At 25.5% G+C, this 17,917-nt stretch overlaps 1 long non-coding RNA gene across 6 annotated transcripts; it reads right to left on the bottom strand.

Moving 5' to 3' along the window:
* Nucleotides 1–1,410: 1,410 nt before the first annotated feature.
* LOC107446132 (uncharacterized) lies at nt 1,411–17,911 on the bottom strand. 6 transcript variants are annotated; one of them, XR_011636805.1, is made up of 8 exons: nt 17,658–17,911; nt 14,931–15,044; nt 9,270–9,386; nt 8,245–8,326; nt 4,482–4,587; nt 2,319–2,495; nt 2,136–2,162; nt 1,689–1,919 (listed from the first exon to the last, which is right to left on the bottom strand). It is a non-coding gene; the product is annotated as an uncharacterized lncRNA (long non-coding RNA). The 6 variants fall into 6 exon arrangements; XR_011636801.1 differs by lacking the exon at nt 2,319–2,495 and having other exon boundaries at nt 1,411–1,919; nt 2,707–4,587; XR_011636803.1 differs by lacking the exon at nt 2,319–2,495 and having other exon boundaries at nt 1,418–1,919; nt 3,649–4,587.
* Nucleotides 17,912–17,917: the final 6 nt, after the last annotated feature.

Below are 17,917 nucleotides of genomic sequence, written 5' to 3'. Positions count from 1 at the left end.
ATTAAAGGTACTTTTTCTATTGCAAACCGATACTTCCAATTTGTTTATTTTATACATGTGCTAATTTCTATACTACTATTAATGTCTGATAATTTCTTTTTATGTTGTTTAATACCTTACTATGTGTTGTATATTGTGGGTAAGTTTCATAAAATTCCATGTGTAATTTCTTGAGTTATCGCGATTTTTGTGAATTTTCCTTAATTTATGATAACCAGTGTATTTACAAACCACGCAAAGGTCAGAAATACATGCCAAGAGTAAAAGTTCTATGTTCCATTTTAATTTTCAAGTCATCCCAAGTCAAAATTCTTGATACTCCCATCAAAAAATTTGATGGTTTATAATGGTTTCAGTGCGGTTCATGATCGTCCAACAACATTTGATGGTTACCACCATCCAAAATTTTCCAGTATGTGTTCATAGTTTTTGATATGCCAACAAACTTCCATCATTCCATGATAGAAAATGCTACTTTAATACTATGATCATTAAGGAGAAGTTATGGACCAACAATCCATGATGATCTGTGATCGTTCCAACTATACATTTCCATGACGGTTTAATGGGAATTCTTGTTGGTTCCCAAGAATCATGAAAACAATTTTGGTATTTTTATGTTGGACCATCATAAATCAGTCCGAATTCCTACATTGGGATGGTGGTCATTCATGATCGTTCCAGCATTTGATTTCAAAGATACTACGATGGAAATTCATTATGGTTCAACATAAACAAACCATGGACGCAAGTTTCTATTTTTATGTTGGATCACCATAAATCAGACTGGAGTACATGTGATGGTTATCATAAAAAAATATAATGGTTCACAATGGAATTATTGATGGTTCCATCAAGATTATGTTGATCCATCAATGGAAAACCATAAGAAATTTTGACTTAGGATGGCATAAATCCCTGTGTAGATATTTTCCTGTGTCCAAAATAATGCAATATGAATCAAGAAAAATAGATTAACGCGCAATTATTATTAATAATAATTAAGTTCATTTAAAAAGTGGTTAAAAATCATTTCTTACAAGATATCATACCTTACAATAAAAAAAATCATATTTATTGCCATAGAGTATAGGTGTAACTAGCACAATTTCAAACTCTACACATACTATAAATAATAATAATGTATACACACCATGACTCATGCTCAGGAAGGATAATATTTTTCTTCACATCGTAGAAATTTTTTATATAATATAAATTTTCTTCACTCTTAGTCACTTTTTACATTTAAGGCATTTTTAAGAACTTTCAGGACAATTTTTTATGGTCATACAAATTAGACAATATCAGAATTACTATGTACATATTTAATTTTAATAGTAAATTTTTTAAACCTGGATTTATTATTTATTATTTTAATAATATATAATTAATTACAGATACCAAAAGGTTTCTTTCTTACCTTTTTTATTTTTTTTAAGAAAAAAGAAAATAGTAAGCTCTTTGAAATGAAATTCCATTAAATATGAAGAAAAAAAGAAAGGTATGAATTTCCATTAAATGTAATTTGTTTTTAAGAAGTTTTACGCAATCAAGCAATATTATATGTAGAACATTTTTAATATTCAGTGCGAAATGAATTTAGCAATATAAATAAATAAAAGGAAAAATTATAATATGTAATCTATATGAATATTTTTTCATTTTTATTAATATCATTTATTTATTATTATTTTTGCATTCAGAAAAGTCTATTTACATTTTCTAAACAAAAAATGTTAATTTCTAAAAAAAAAATATGCAAAAGAGTTAAGTCATTTTATACAATGTAAAGAACATACTTATTTCACTGATCAAAACTTGAAACTGGTCCAAATAACTTAAGCCATCTTCACACAGACAGTTAAGCCTAATTTACGAATACCTCTGTGAAATTTCTCAGCTCTATCAAAGGGATACTAGAAAAATATATTAATTAAGTGAGGAATTGGAACACTCTTTTTCTCATAATTAAATTTTCAACACAAATTAAAGTGCACTAAAATGGAATAAAAAGGTGAACTTTGAATGAAATATTGCTAGCCAATTTAAATTTTATCTAGAAACACACAGAAACTTAAATAATAACAAAAATAAATGGATGGGATAAATTTTAAAATTTCACTAATTGTTACCTTTTGATTCTTGTTTTCTCTTAAATCCTGTCAAAGGAAAAGAAATGTAAACAAAAATTATGTCATTAATTAAACTACACACTAATACTGAAGTAAAAAAATATTAATTATTTAATTTATTACTTAAGTACAAATTTTTTTAGATCATTCTTATTGTAAAGACAAAATAGTAAAAAAATTCACCCTTTATTAACCCTTTGACGGTTAAGGAAATGAGCAGTTTTCGTTGACTTAGTTCACGCAGTATTACTAGTAAACAGTATTTGAAAGTGGCAGCTATTTTTCCCTGTCGTTCTTCCGAAAATGTCATCCTTCTCTGACGTTGCCATAGATAGCTCGCCTCACGTGCTTTAAACATTTCTTAAAGTATTTGTAGTACATAAATAATAGTTTTTACATACTTTAAAATAATTAATAAACGATAACTATTAAATAGTAAATTATAAATGATTATAATCAATTATATAAACAATAATAGTTAATTATAAATATAAGACAAATATTAAATTGAAAGGACTCAATAAATACAACTAATGTAAAACTTTATAAAGCATTTAAATACAGTAATTACCTAAATACTGTGAACAAAGTCTTCATCAGACTCAAAACTTGATAAGCTTTCTGTATCACAATCATAATTATTACGCATAAAAATAACAAGGTAAATTACGCATAAAATACGCCAAAATACGCATAAAAATAACAAGGTAAAAAGAAAAATTCCCACTTCATTATGAAAAGAAATTAATGGAACCTGTACTGCCATCTGTACACAGTAAAACTAACTAAATTTCGAGAGTAGGATTCGTTTGCAACATAATGAATGCAGAATAATAACAGCAAACAAGCTCATCTCGTCAGCACTGGGAAAAATTTCACTACACGAGTACTGCTCGTTTCTAAACATTTTGGTCAAAATATTTCTCCCGAGCGGAACTCGTTTATAACCATCAAAGGATTAATCTTAATTTCATGTGCTCATCATAAAGAAATTAGGAAAATATTTGAAACTTTTCCTCAGAAATTAGTGAACAAAATTTATCTAAAATTAAACAATAACATTATGCAACTTGAATTTAAAAAAATTATATCATATTGACAAATGTTTAAGTCGCTTACGGTTGAGTAATTAACATAATGTTGATTGATTAACATAACACCTATTCCATGAGTAGGTATAGAATTGGTTATGTGGCCAATATTTATAGTACTCAAATGCTTATTACTATTTTAGCGTTCAACAAATATCTTTAAAAAAATAAGAAATATAATAGACACATAATATAAAATCTAATTATATTATAGTTAATTAATTTAAATGGAAATCATACTTTTAGAAATATACAAATATAATCTTCATAAAAGAAAAAATTTTATGCCACCAAAATATAAACAAATGACTTTAAATAAATTGTAAAGAATTTCATTAGCTTTACCAGCAGTTTTATTTTGTTCTAAATTTCAAATATTTCATTTTTACTCATGATCTATTTTATAAAACTTATTCACGTACCATGTTAAAGAATATTAAAATAATATCAAGCATGTTAACTATTCCAAGTCTCTTCTTGTTCATTTTTAACTATCATAATTTTAGACAACAGGCAGATTTTTATAATTTCCAGATGAGTAGCTGACCTTTAAATACTACACTTTAAGATACATTAAATCCAGAACCTTATTAAACATGAGAACTTTATAAGAGGATCCTGCAGTAATAAATTACCATGCGTTTTAACAAAAGAAAAACTAACACCATATAACCATTAAAGAAAAGTGTTAAGAATGAGTAAAATAGAACAATATGGTAGGGCAGTGAGTCCATGTCCAAAAGTTTGTGGGCTCGATCCCCGCGGGTCGAAGACTCCCCATGTAGTAAATGGTGACTGATGCACGTTAAATCTGTCGAGTCTCAAAGTCCTCCATGTTCCCATAACAAATCTATACCTCTGGGGGTACTGGTCTAGGAGTTTCCTTGTCTTCTGGGTTGGTTTAAAATTACAAGGCTACGGAGTTGAACATTAGTAGTCGTAAACAGAAAATTGGGTCGGCTGTTAAACGACGGATATAGAATAAAATATGTAAAATAGAGTTATAATAATGACTATAACTCTTAACAAAACGTTAAATTAATTTAAGATTAAGATGAATAATGAAATGATTAAATAATGCGTACATTGAAATAGTGAAGAAGCTTCACCTGATTATAGAAATTACAGAGGTAGAGATTCTAGAGAGTGAGAGTTTGGATACAAATTTTAAATGAGTATTCCTCATAATTTCAAGAACATCTAAACCTTAAAATAATGATTTAAGCAGAAAAAATTTTGAAATTTTAAAACAAACCTGTTCTAAATTTTGACTAGGAAGGTGGCATTGACAGCTTCTAAGGGATACTTATATAAAATTAAGCTCCTCATTTCACCATATGTTTTCCAATCGTGAAGGGCAACTGTTGTTAAATTATGAAATATTTTGGTCAAGTTCACATATATATATAATAGATAATGTTTACATATATAAGCTGGAAAACAATACTTACATTTAAAAAAAAAAGAGTTATAAACATACAAGACACTTTTTCGAAAAATATATTTTATAATTAAAATTTATAAATGCATTTCCCTATTGAAGACTTAAATTAAAGCAAACAAGTTCACACATATTCTCACATTATATAAAATATTCCAGTGTTTTAATTCTATTAGTTTTTCTTTCCTAACATAAAAAGAGGCATACAAATAGCTGTAAAAACAATTGTTAGAAACATTTAAAAGAAAAAAAAACTCCAGCCATTCAATCGAAACAGAATCATTTTTTAAAATTGGTGTCACTCGAAAACTGGAAAAAGTGTTCCCATCCATGAATTCCTATTGTGTTGTTAAAAAAAAGTAAATGAGTGCTGACAAATATGACATCAATTTAAGGACAGCGGTACTAAGTTAAAAAAAAAAGTTTAAAGTTTTATTAGTTTATTTTTACAATCTTTTAAGAGTATTTAACACTTAAGTTTAAAATATGACAGAGCAGAAGAGAAACATTTTAGGGTTTATTTCAAGAACCACTATTCTTTAAGTTTCCTCAAACTTATCACTTTAAATACTATTTTTCTAAAATACTATCAAAACTTATAAATAAATAGTATTAGGAATGCTATTTTTTTTTTCTTTCTTCTTATGATTTTATATTTTTGAACTTGGAAAGTATCTACCTAATGTTCATTTAATACACAAAAATTATGTTAACTTTGACATCTTCAAGAAAAAAATATTTTTCAGACAGACACCAAATTATGAAAACGACTAAAAAAATAGACAAACAGTAGAACGAATTTTCTGAATGATAATAAAACTATAAGCTGCAAGTGTAAGATTTCTTTTTCTCTTCTTGGAGACTTACATATTTGAAATAAAAGGTGAAATTATTTCAGTCTTATGTATTACAAATTATACAAACATTTATTGTATAGCAATTTGGAATTCAAAGATTAAAACCTAATCTTCATTCATAAAAACGAAACATATGAACTGATTGAGATATTTACACTTAACACTAACAAAGTGGTTAAACAAGTGAAGTGATGGAAGTCTGAAAAGACAATTAAATTCTTTTCCGCCAAATTTGAATGGATTTTTGTCATCTAATTGAAATGATAATGGCAGTGTGTAAATGGAGCTCAGTTTCTACATCACTACAAGCAATTGTTAGAAAAATAATATTGATCAAATTAGCTTCAGATACCTCATTATATTAAAATAGAAAAGCTAAAGATTTTAATTTCAATGTTTTCACTGCTAACATAGAACACTGACAAAAATGAACCAAATAAGTTGCAAAACGTTTTTATATGAGCATGATATTTGCATATAATCTAGTGAAAAAATCATTCAGTTAAAATCAACAGTGTGCTGTTTTTAAAAATATTTCATGAAATTATCAAATTTCAAAAGTTAATAGAAAGTAAAGAAAGGTAGAAGAAATAATTGTAGCTAGTTTTTTGAGTTAATTAAATCAAAATTACTCAAGTTATTCTAGAAGAAAAAATTCAATTTTTAAAATAAATTCTTATTCTCATATACAGAAGCGATAGCATAAATTTAATTTTTTTAAATAAAAAAAGAGAATGCTTATTTTTTTTCAAAAAATATACAAATTAAATAACTATTCCTTTAATAAAAACTAGAGATATTGTTAAATCAAAGATTTTAAGAGGAGATAGTTGAAACTAAATCTATTCTGTACATAATACAAGATAAGTCAGCTTTACTGCACAATGCACAAACTAAAAAAGAACACCTAAATTATTTTTAATGTAATCATCATATTATCATCTAACATTTATTTCTAATGATTTAAAGGAATAAACTTAAATATGCTAATTAGAGCAGATAATATTTAAAGTAGCTAAATCAGACATAAAATCTTTTTGTCTGTTAAAACTTAATTTCTCTGAATCTCTCTGCATTCTTTTTCCCTCACAGATTCAAATTCTTAATCTTCAAAGTGGACATCTGTAAAATATGGCCACAGTAATTTAGTCTGAACAGCCATTGAAAGTTAATGTGTTAATTTTAATTTTTGCATATTTCATCATAGGTTTGGAACTATTTAAGCAAATCAAAAAATTTTTTTGAAGAGGTATGAAACTCACTCAATTATTGTAAGATAATATTATACTGATATATTGTAAGATAATTTCATTGAAAATGTAATTTAATATTATTTTTTTAACAAAATATTTTAATAATGAGCAAAAAATTTTCAATTCTGAGCTACAAATTTTTTTTTATCATTTTAAACTAAGTAATTTTAAAAAAGAAAAATCCAAAGATCAATTAGAATCAGTGAAAAAGTACGAAATTGCGATAAAAGTCTTATTTTATATATTCTTTCCTATATTAGTGATTAATCCTGAATTTTGAATTTCATCATTAAAAATTATATAGTTTTAAACAATGTCAAAATTTATATACCTTACAATTCACACATTATACAAACAAAATTATTCTGTTGTACAATACAGAAAGTTATGAATCTCGTTACGAAGTCGTTCAAAAGTTACAAATTTTTTCTTTATATAAGTTTTAAGAGTGACAAAAGTTTTCTTTTCATTTGCTTGAATGGTTCTATAAATACAAACAAATAAAATGAATATTAAGGGGACCAAACTTATGCCTGCTCTCCTGATTTAGTTAATTTCTAGATAGCAATTCCCATTATTTTAAGATACAATAATCCAAATCCATTGGAAGAAAAGATACCTTTATTCAGACAAAAAAAAAATAGTTTACTGGCTTTAATTAATTGTCATTATTAACATTCACCTTTTCAAACATTAAGATTGCGCGTAAATAAGTGAAGTTTGAATCACCAGGTAACAAAGTATTAATTTGTTTTATGCATAATGTACAGGCATATTGGTATTGCAATTAAATACGCATGAGTCATTTCTAGTAACAATTGTAAATTGAGCAAATTTATTAAAACATAATTTAATGTTTCAAATATCCTTCTAAATTCTGATTAGTCACTATTAATTGTTCATAATAAGAATATTTTTTTGAAATTTCATAGAAAAAAAATACATTAATGATCCGAAAGTAAAAATATATACATGCAATCAATCATTTGGAAATATTTGTCACAGCACAAGTTGGGAAAATTGTGAGATGAATAACAACAAATAATATATAGGATCTAAATGCAAATCGTAGAATAGTTCAAACTCACTTTAATAATTTTAATTTTTATCTAATGATTTAGGTACTAGCAATAGGATATATCAGTCTTCAAAAGCAATTTTTATATTTGTCATAAATCTTTATATACATTTTTGCTTTGCTTTTTATTGCTATGTTTCTGTCTTATCTTTACTCAATCTTTCCCGTTACTACATATTTTCATATTAGGAGTCTATTTACGAAAGCATAGATGTAATAAATTTTTTCAGTAGTTCAAAATTATTTTAAAATTGTAAAAAGTAAACTTGCTTAAAAAGTATTTGTTTTGTAGTATATTGATTTTAATTATAGATGTAACTTCACAATTTTGAAGAAATTGTAGCTCTTGGTACAAAAAAAAAAATTACATGAAACAGCATTAGTTCTACCTCATATTAAGATCAGTGGCATAGTGATAAATAAGTTTCAGGAGAAAACAATTTCATTGAAGCAAGTTCCAACAGTGTCTGCCTAAAAAATAATTTATTTTAAAAAATATAACAGGGTTAACATACGAAAATTTATTTGTTTTCTTAAGATTTCAGTTTAATTATTTTATATTTAAAAATATTAAGCACTAGAATGATTGTGAGGAATGCAATGTTCCCAAAAAGCTCCTTGGATTAAGCTTTCCTATTCATTCGAATGCCCTTTAAAACTTCCTAATATATAAATTGCAATTCTTTCTAAAATAATTTTTGAAAAATATATATTTATTGAAGTTTTTTTAAAAATAATCAATGATGTTAATAAAACAGATAGAACACAAGTGATTTCGTAATTTATAACACATGACACAAATAAAATTAACTTGAGCTAATCTTTATAACATTGTATTTAAGCAATGAAACTTTTTACAAAAATGGTTTTAAATTATTTTTTCTAATAAAATTTTTGAAGGCACGTATTAATGAATTTCCTTAAATCAGTAACCAAATCAAATTTTTTAAAAAATGCGAAATTTATATACACCACATCATTGCCAAATTTAAAGAACTTTCTTATAAGTTTTCAAAAGAAATTTTAAAAACATCTATATTTTAATGAATGAGATATTTACTTTCTCAATCAATCAGCTTTTTTTTTTAGATTTCAGTAAATCTCTTTAAAGAAAATTTTTTATTACCTAATTTTTTATTTTAAATTATCCTTTTTAAGCTATTAACTACTCAGACATTATTGCTACTAATTAAAAAATAGAAGATGAACTATATGTTTCCTGAAAAAACAAAATAATAACCAATTTTTTTTATTTTTAAAGTGATATTAAGACAAGCACACATTATTTTTTCTAGCAAGAAAGTCGTTTGGAGAATAAAGGAAATGAAACGTGAACAATTAATTCATTAATAAAAATATTTGAATTTTGAACATTCTTCTAGTTTAAAAGAAAAAAAAACTTTCAAATACTAACTTTTTTTATAGTAAGGTAAATTTTCTTCTGAAATGCAAACAGCCGAGCCTCAGGAATAGATTCATGATGAGATGATAATAATGACCAGACACTGTCATGCAATGCTGATACTATATACTAGAAAAAAAAATTTACAAGTGAAACAAAACAGATATAATATAAATTATGTACTAAATAATAAAAAAAAATTGCCGTCAGTTTTGTTTGTTTGTTCTGTTTTGCATTATTTACATTTACAACACATATACCAAACAGATTCTACAACAATGTTACATATTTCAAGTTCAAGCACTCCATAAACCTAATCTTAGAAGATAATCAAGGTGTACCATTTGTCCAGTTACGGTCTTAAACTACTTACGGGTGTCATTTATGTTCAAAACTTGAGCGGTAACCTTCATTGGTGCAAGTTTATGAAAAGAAAAAACCAGGCGTGGAAATTATTTTTAATGATTTTACTTACATATTATTGCTTATTGATATATTTTTGGAATTTAAATTATGTCAGCATATTTATAATCATTAATGAAATATCTCGGCACACCACTAAATACAGAATTTAATTGTGCAGAAGGGAGGATGCAACTGTAGTGTATCTACCACTACAAAAATGCAATTCCATTTCACTAGTATATAAGACATGTTAATTCGATTCTATGGTGGGGTGGCTTTTCATAGGCGAAGGTTGACATCTGCTATAACTTCTCCCCCACATTGGTGACCGGGTAGTTGTTCTGTTGTAGTGGTAGATACACTACACAACAAATAGGGGTGAATTGAAATACTTTTCAGGTAAAAATTACTATAAAAATTGTATAATAATCATTGAGGTTTTATTAACTAAGGAAGAAAAGAAAACTAGAAATATATAAATTGTTACATTTACTATAAATTTAGACTATAAATTGTTACATTGTATTCATTATATTTTGATATAGAATGCTCGACATACTTTTAAAAAAACTGAAGAGATAAGAACAATTAATAAATAAACTTGTAGATCTGTATCCAGATCTGGACAGAACTCTATAGATCTTATTCCTAATCAGAATTTATAGATGAATTTGTTTTACAAAAATTTTAGCTATTATTTCTCTTAACGAATTCATCAGTAAAAGTGGATTGGGCTTTATTATTTTTAATACCATAAAATTAAATTTGTTGGGATCAGTTAACTAGTTGCTACTGATTATTTTTTATACACTTTTACACTACTCAGTTTAAAAAAGACACGATATGAGTAGACTTGTGCATTAGCAAAATATAATTTTTCTTTCAGCATGCAGGTGATCACTACACAACAGATTCCCGAGCAATGCTTCCAACTTACAAGATGACAACACTGCAGCCTCATCACATTCTAGTTCTATAAATTTTTTGCCTGATAAAAAAAACATTTCAAGATTCCTATAGACTGTAATGGTGAAAAAAAGAATAGTGGCATACGAGCACTTAGGATCATTTCAGGAATAGAATAAATAATAAACCTTCTTAAATCCATAAAAAATATTATTTTCAAATTTAATTTATAAGTTTTTTTTTTAGTTCAAAATGTACAGAAAACATGGAAAATATTATAGAACAATGAAAAATGGGAAAAAGAAAAATAATAATAATGAAAATAATAAAAATTTGGGAGAAAAAAAATCTGAAAAAAGGGGGGAAATTAATAAAAAGCCGTAAATAATCTTTTCATCAGCTCATGTAATTATATCCACAGAAAGGAGTACTTTCTAATATTGTATCAATATAGCCAAAGCAAAATATATCAATACAATAGTGTGAGAAGCAATTAAAAGAAAAATTTCCAAAAAATTACAACAAATAAAATAGAACACATTAAGTAAAAATATCGCACAAAATCAGAAAATAAAATAAAAACAGAATAAAACATAAAACAAAATCTATAAAGCAAATAGCGAATTCAATTGAACTTACATAAATGGGAATTTTTTCAAGAATGATTTAAAATATTTTTACAACAAGATTGCCAGATTACAAAATATGAAAACAGAAGCTCAAATTGAGGTAAAAGCAAAAATAGAGTTTTTTTTTTTCTTTTTCTAGTGGATTCTTACTACAGTACTGAAGTGCGTTTGATTTGTTAGTTATTGAGGATGGGCCCGAAAATAGATATGCACAAGGTAATATTATACTGCATAATTTAAGGAAGTTAACAATTAATAATTTTAGAAAATTAACTTCTATTCAAGAAAAAAATAAAATAGGAAATATAAAAAAACATGAATTGCCTGTTTTGCAAATAATTTTTGTCGTGGATTTGCACATGGTAAAAATTATATAAATTAACAAAGAAGTTTTTTAGTAAATTTATTTACAATAATATACAATTAACTAAATGATTTTATATAGAATTTAATTACTTTAGTTGTTGTTCATTGTTTTTTTTAATCAATTTTGAAAGAGTTTTTCTATTTGTTTCTTGGATAAACAAACATTACTACATATTCATTCAATTCTATTCATTTGATTAAAAATGGTATTTAAATAGATGTTCTAAGAATTCTAAGTAATTAGTTTATTTACATTAAAGTTAAAATAATTTCTTTTATCTTACAAATCCACAAAGCAGATATTTTCTTCTTTTATAATACCCAAATCCAAAAAAATGAAATTAATATTATCATCATTATTACAAAGCAAAATTAATTCCTCGGGGTAAATGTTGTTAAATAAAATAGTATAATCTTGAAAATTATAGATAATTAAATCATCAATAAATCTAAAAATAAATTTAATATTAAGAGTATAATTTTTTTACTAATAGTGCAAAAATAAGTTAGATAAGAGAAATGAAAAATTAGATCCTTGTGGTATTCCATCAATTTAAAGAAAAATATCTTTTTTATCGCAAAGATAATTATTAAAAATACAAAAATTAATTAGAATTTCCCAATAAACAAAATCATGACTACGGATATTTTTAAAATCATAGTAAAAATTCAAAAGTACATCTTTTAGTTTAGAAAGGGGAATGCTATTCAAAAGATCCTGGAAATCTAAAGTCACAATAGAATTAATTTTAATATGTTTAATAAATTCTAAAATCGGTTGATTATTAGCAATAATCCAAGAAAAACCTTCTTTAATAATATTGTTAATAATTTTATTTAAGTAGTTAGAGAAAATGGCGCTAGATTTAGTTAGGTAAGTATTAGTGACATGTGATTGTTCTAAGTTTTATAGGAATTTTATGAAATTTAGGACTGATAATTAAGTAAGGAAATTGTATATAGCTAATTTTAATTTTTAATCTCTTATATAAAGTCAAAAATTTTTACTATTTTTTAACTCCGTATTTAAAAGTGCAATATAGAATTTTTTACAGAAGATTGGATAGTTATTGTTAGCTTTGTCTATGGGGAAACTATAAAATGTTTTTGCAGTTGCTTTATTTATTGAACAATTTTAGAAAAATTTGTTGAATTGTTACAGTTATTTAAATTATCCTTATTATTAAAAACAAAGTTTTTAAAGTAATAATAAGCAACCTATTTCCATTCTGTTAACATACTTAAAGGTAAAGAGAATCTATTTGATAACTTTCAACAAATACTATTGAGATCATTAAAAAAGTATTTTAGAAATTTATTAATTGATATTTGGTAAATGGGTCTAAATTTTGTGCCTTTTATCATTAAATTCCTAAGTTCTCTATAATATTTAAATTACCAGTAATAATATGTTTATGTTTATCAATAAAATTTCAATCTTTTTCGTCTTCACTGTGACATTCATAATCGGATATTTAACTTTTCCCAAAATTTTTGATAACATCATTATAATTAATATAGTTCTACCAAGAGATTTATTATATTTTAAGCTTTTAATTACGTGAAATTCTTTTAATGGAAATAAATTTTCAAAAATATTATGAAATTTGATCTTATTGAAAATAGGATTTTGAAAGTTAACAAAATGTTAATTATCTAAATTTTTCTTTTTAATTGGGGAAATTTTACTCATTTTAGCTTTTACAAGTTCGAAACAAAGTAATGTAAATTAATAAAAGAAAAGTTAATAATAAGATCTTGAAGCTTATATACATCATTATTCTTAAGGGGAAAAATAAAATCTTTAATTGGTTTAATAATATAATGTTTATTAAAATCTTTTTCTATTTTAGAAATGAAATTTATATTTAATTTGTCACTATTAAGAGAGTTTCTATTACTTCTTGATCCCCATTTACCTCGATTTGTACGCTTATGTTTTATATGAAAAAGTGAATAAGTTGAGGAGTTATTAAAGTTAATCTGTGTATGTTGGAAGGTATCGTTTAGCCCATACGGTAAAAATGTTTTGTATAAAAGTCTGTAGTAATTTTCTTTTTGTAGTCTTAAATCTAAATCTTCTACTATATCTAAAATATTAATTTTGACACTGTGAAAATTATGTTCCCTATAATGATTCAATTCCAGATTATTGATAATTTTATTACTGTTTACTGTTATCAGAACAGTGTTGATTAATTCAAATATTAATAGAGTTATTGACTTGTCCAACATATTTCATATTATAAAAACCACAGGTTTACATATAAATAAAATTTTTACTTTTACAAAAAGAATTGGAGCTATCGTTATTAAGAATCGTATGTTTGTGGTCAATATTAGGGCAAGTTTTGCACCATTTAACACCACACGCTTTATAAGACAGTAAAATTTCAGACATTGAATGTCATACCTGCCAACATTGGAGAAATAAAATAACAGAGATTTTCTAGCGACATATTTTAGGCTACAAATAAAGTTTTGATACATCACACATAATCAAGTAACTCAAAAAGAGAAAGATATAAAATTGGAAATATTAAAAGAAGTTACTGTTAGTTGAAGTAAAAAATGTGTATATAATTCGTAATCTCAAAATAAGTTTTTTTTAAAGCAATATTTATAATTACTTAAAATATAAACACTCGACATATTGCCTGGCAATAGCACCATCTGTTGAGGAATAAGAGAAGTATTTTTGCCATCATCAATTATTTCATCTGCAAAAAGTTACTTTAAAAATTTCTTCAACAAATACGGAGAAATTTGAGAATATACAGGTAAACAGGAGATAGTTATAAAATACAGGATTCTTCATTAAAAAACAGGAGACTTGGCAGGCATGGAATGGAATTCAAAAAATCTTTAGCTTCCAGAGTAGCAAGATGTCTATCCGAATTTCCCCTCTGAATTAGGCTCTTTGTACCGGGTACAACATGAAGAATAATTTAAATAGTGAAAAAAAAATTTTAAACATTAAATATATTTTTTCCCAGGCACAAAATTGTTATAACTGTTTAAAAACATAAAAATAGGCTCATAGAACAACGCCCTAAACACACACAACGTCCCAAGCACACGAAATTAAAAAAAAGAATTAATAAATGGAAGCAGAAGGAAAATGAAAGTAAGTTAATAGTAGATGACATTAAGAGCTAAGCTGCAATAAATATGATCATTAAAACATAGCATAATAAATAAATACAAAAAGGACAACAAAAAAAACTTATTAAAAAATAAAACTTAATGTTTTTCTTAATTTTCTTTATTTTTTTTGTGTCCTTTTTGCATTTATTTATTATGCTATATTATATAGACATATATACACATGCAGAGCATTAATGAAATAACAACAAAATCTACATGCCTGTATCAGGTTTGATCATGTGTCAGTGCCATTGTCATACAAATCAGCAACATAAGTAGGGAAAACTGCACAGTGCTAGTATAAGAAACTGTAGTCAGAAGCATCCTCTTTAACCTGAAATAAAATAAATTAAATTTAGTAGAAATATTTTTAATTAGCAAAAATAAGTTTTAAAAAGCTGACAAAAAATAACTTGAAAAGCATAAGCTACAAAAAATGATTATGACTTCCACTAATGCTAATTACTTATAAAAGCGAGAAGAGTTTTAAAACTTATTAATTTTTGCTAATAAAACTGATGGGCTCAAGATACATGGTAGCTAAGCCCTTCAATTAAGTCATTTATAAAATTTAACAAATAATTTTAAACATAATTTACTCTTAAAACAAATTCAAGTAGTTAAAAAAAAAAAGATACTTTTTCTAAATGCATAAAGAAAACTTGGATAGACATACCGTAATTTTGCAGAGCATACCATGGCATTTATGATTTATAAACATTAAACTTTGGTATGCACTGCATACCTAATGGAGCAGCCTGTACAGTATTTGTTTTTTTTTTTTAACTACTTGAGCTAGAAAATTCAATTTTGTTCAATTGATTCTCCAAAATTTCATTATTTTTCTTCATCTCTTTATCTTTTGCAGCAATCTATTTTTATATTTTATGATCAATAATAATTAAAAGAATTAACAATGGAGGTGTAAAACAGTTTGCAAGAATGTATCAATGGTGCAACATACGTTCTACCCTTCACACAAAAAAGTCGTCGGTGAATTCCCCTCTCGCAATCACTCTGCTAATAGTCTCTTATAAAGCGCAACGGAAGTATGATTCCACCTTTTTTCTGCTGCAGGTGTGAAGAAAAAAAGTGAAAGAAAAATATCCAATCAAATGAGTTGGGTGAAATGGTTAAATCTTAAAGATCAAGTTTTTTTTCCCACTTTCAGCTGAAGATCAACTTTATTATTAAAAGAAATAACACATTCACGATCATTTAATGCTTTAATTTTGTGCAATTATTCATCTATTTTTAAAACTATTTTTTTAAAAGTTTTTAACTGTTATCATTTGATAGGTTAAAATTTTAGAAATTTAAAATTAGTAGTAAAAAAAAGGGATGCTTTCATGATTGTTTTATAGTACAATTTAAGTCAAACAAGACTTATTTTACTTTATCGAATCATTTGATTTAATAATATTCAGGTATTTCAAACCAGATTATTACATTAATTGCGATAAAGCCACGTGAGCAGCAATTTATTGTATTTTGATAACTCATTTTAATTATATTTGGGTTCTTAATCACTTGGCTTACATAAAATAAGAGTATTTTAAATTGACATTTATTAACGTAATACATTTGTGATTGGGTTCAATTTAAATTGTAAACAATTGTACCTGGTACAATTTTGCATACATTTGAAAAGTTGTGATGAAAATTATCAAATTACATAATTTCTAGTTTTAAGTAAGAATGCATATATTAATTTATTGTAGATTTAGTAATTATTTTAATGATTTTCAAAAGTCTAATAATTTATTTTGCAAAATTTTTAAAAAAGTTATTAAATCTCTATAGAATAATAAAGGTATAGAAAGCCAATTGAAAAAATATCAACTGCCATTTATTTTGTCTTAAATATAGATACATATTCTGTTTCAACTTTATTTAGAAATAATCTATTTCATAAATTACATTGCATAGGAACAGAAATCATTAAAATAAATTGTATTGATTTTATTGTATCATTAAATTAAACTTATTTTACCATGAGAATTTTTATGAGAATACTTTTTTTTCCCCAATGAGCTGCACAATCAGTCTTGCCGATGAGCAGACCTAGTGCGTTCTCCAGAAGTGGTATCCACTTTTTCAGGACCACCACAATGGGTGAGATACCGTTGGCCATGTTAATTTGGACGTCTAGTTTCTGCCACACTAGATGGTAGCACCGAGACTCTATTTGGATGCTAAAATGCAGTAGGAATTTAAATTTGACGGGAATTTTATGAGATAACCATTCTGAATATTAGTGTACACATTCCCATTATTACAAAATTTTCATTTTAAAATATAAAAAGATTTCTTTTTTATTTCACATATTTTGCCAATATAACTTTTGAATTTATAAAGTAGGAAGAAAATTAATCAATATATTAACAATATATAGCATTACTTATCAAAAGTAATGTAATTTTATTAGCCAGAAAGAGTATATATGCAATAATATATCAAAACATACTGATGGTAATGCAACATTTGAACTATGTTCAAAATACTTTTAGAGGAATGGGTGCCACAAGATATATTTTTTTTTTTCCTTCTGTGTGTTAACATTGTGTTCAAAAACTATTTTTTAAAAACTATTAATTTCAGAAATGCATGCTCTTTGAAACTTTTGACCAAATAAAAATATTTTAATTTTAAAAAAAATGCAACTTTCAACTAGACTCTTAGTGCACCAACTACTAATTTTGTGATATACCTTTAAATACTTTTTGAAAAAATTACTTACTTAGAGCTACTAATTATAAATGAGCAGTCTTTTGTATATCAATAAAAAAAATTATTTAATACTTAGAGTAATTGAAGTGGATGAACCAAGTTCTTGTAATTAACTTTTTTTTATTATAGTATTTCTTTTCAAATAAATTATTACTATATCTATAAGTATCAGTAACAGGAAATGCATTGAATTATAATGTAGTTCAAAAGTACTTACCAAGATAAAATGTTCTCTCTATCTCAACAATTTACTTTGACTGTTACTTATATGCCAGAATTTGAAAATTTTCAAAGGACCTTTCGCTGACAAAACTGTAAAAATTTACAATAATGAAAAAATATTTAAGAATGATAGCGCACTAAATTTTCAAATAAGAATTCTTCATGCATGATATTTCTGAAATTTAACTCCAATCACCTAATCAAAGAATAGATCTGTTTTAGTTAAATTTCATTATAAAATTCAAAGATAGATAA

Source organism: Parasteatoda tepidariorum, chromosome 5 (genome assembly GCF_043381705.1).
Source record: "Parasteatoda tepidariorum isolate YZ-2023 chromosome 5, CAS_Ptep_4.0, whole genome shotgun sequence".
NCBI lineage: Eukaryota > Metazoa > Arthropoda > Arachnida > Araneae > Theridiidae > Parasteatoda > Parasteatoda tepidariorum.
This window is presented reverse-complemented; position numbering and strand designations above follow the sequence as displayed.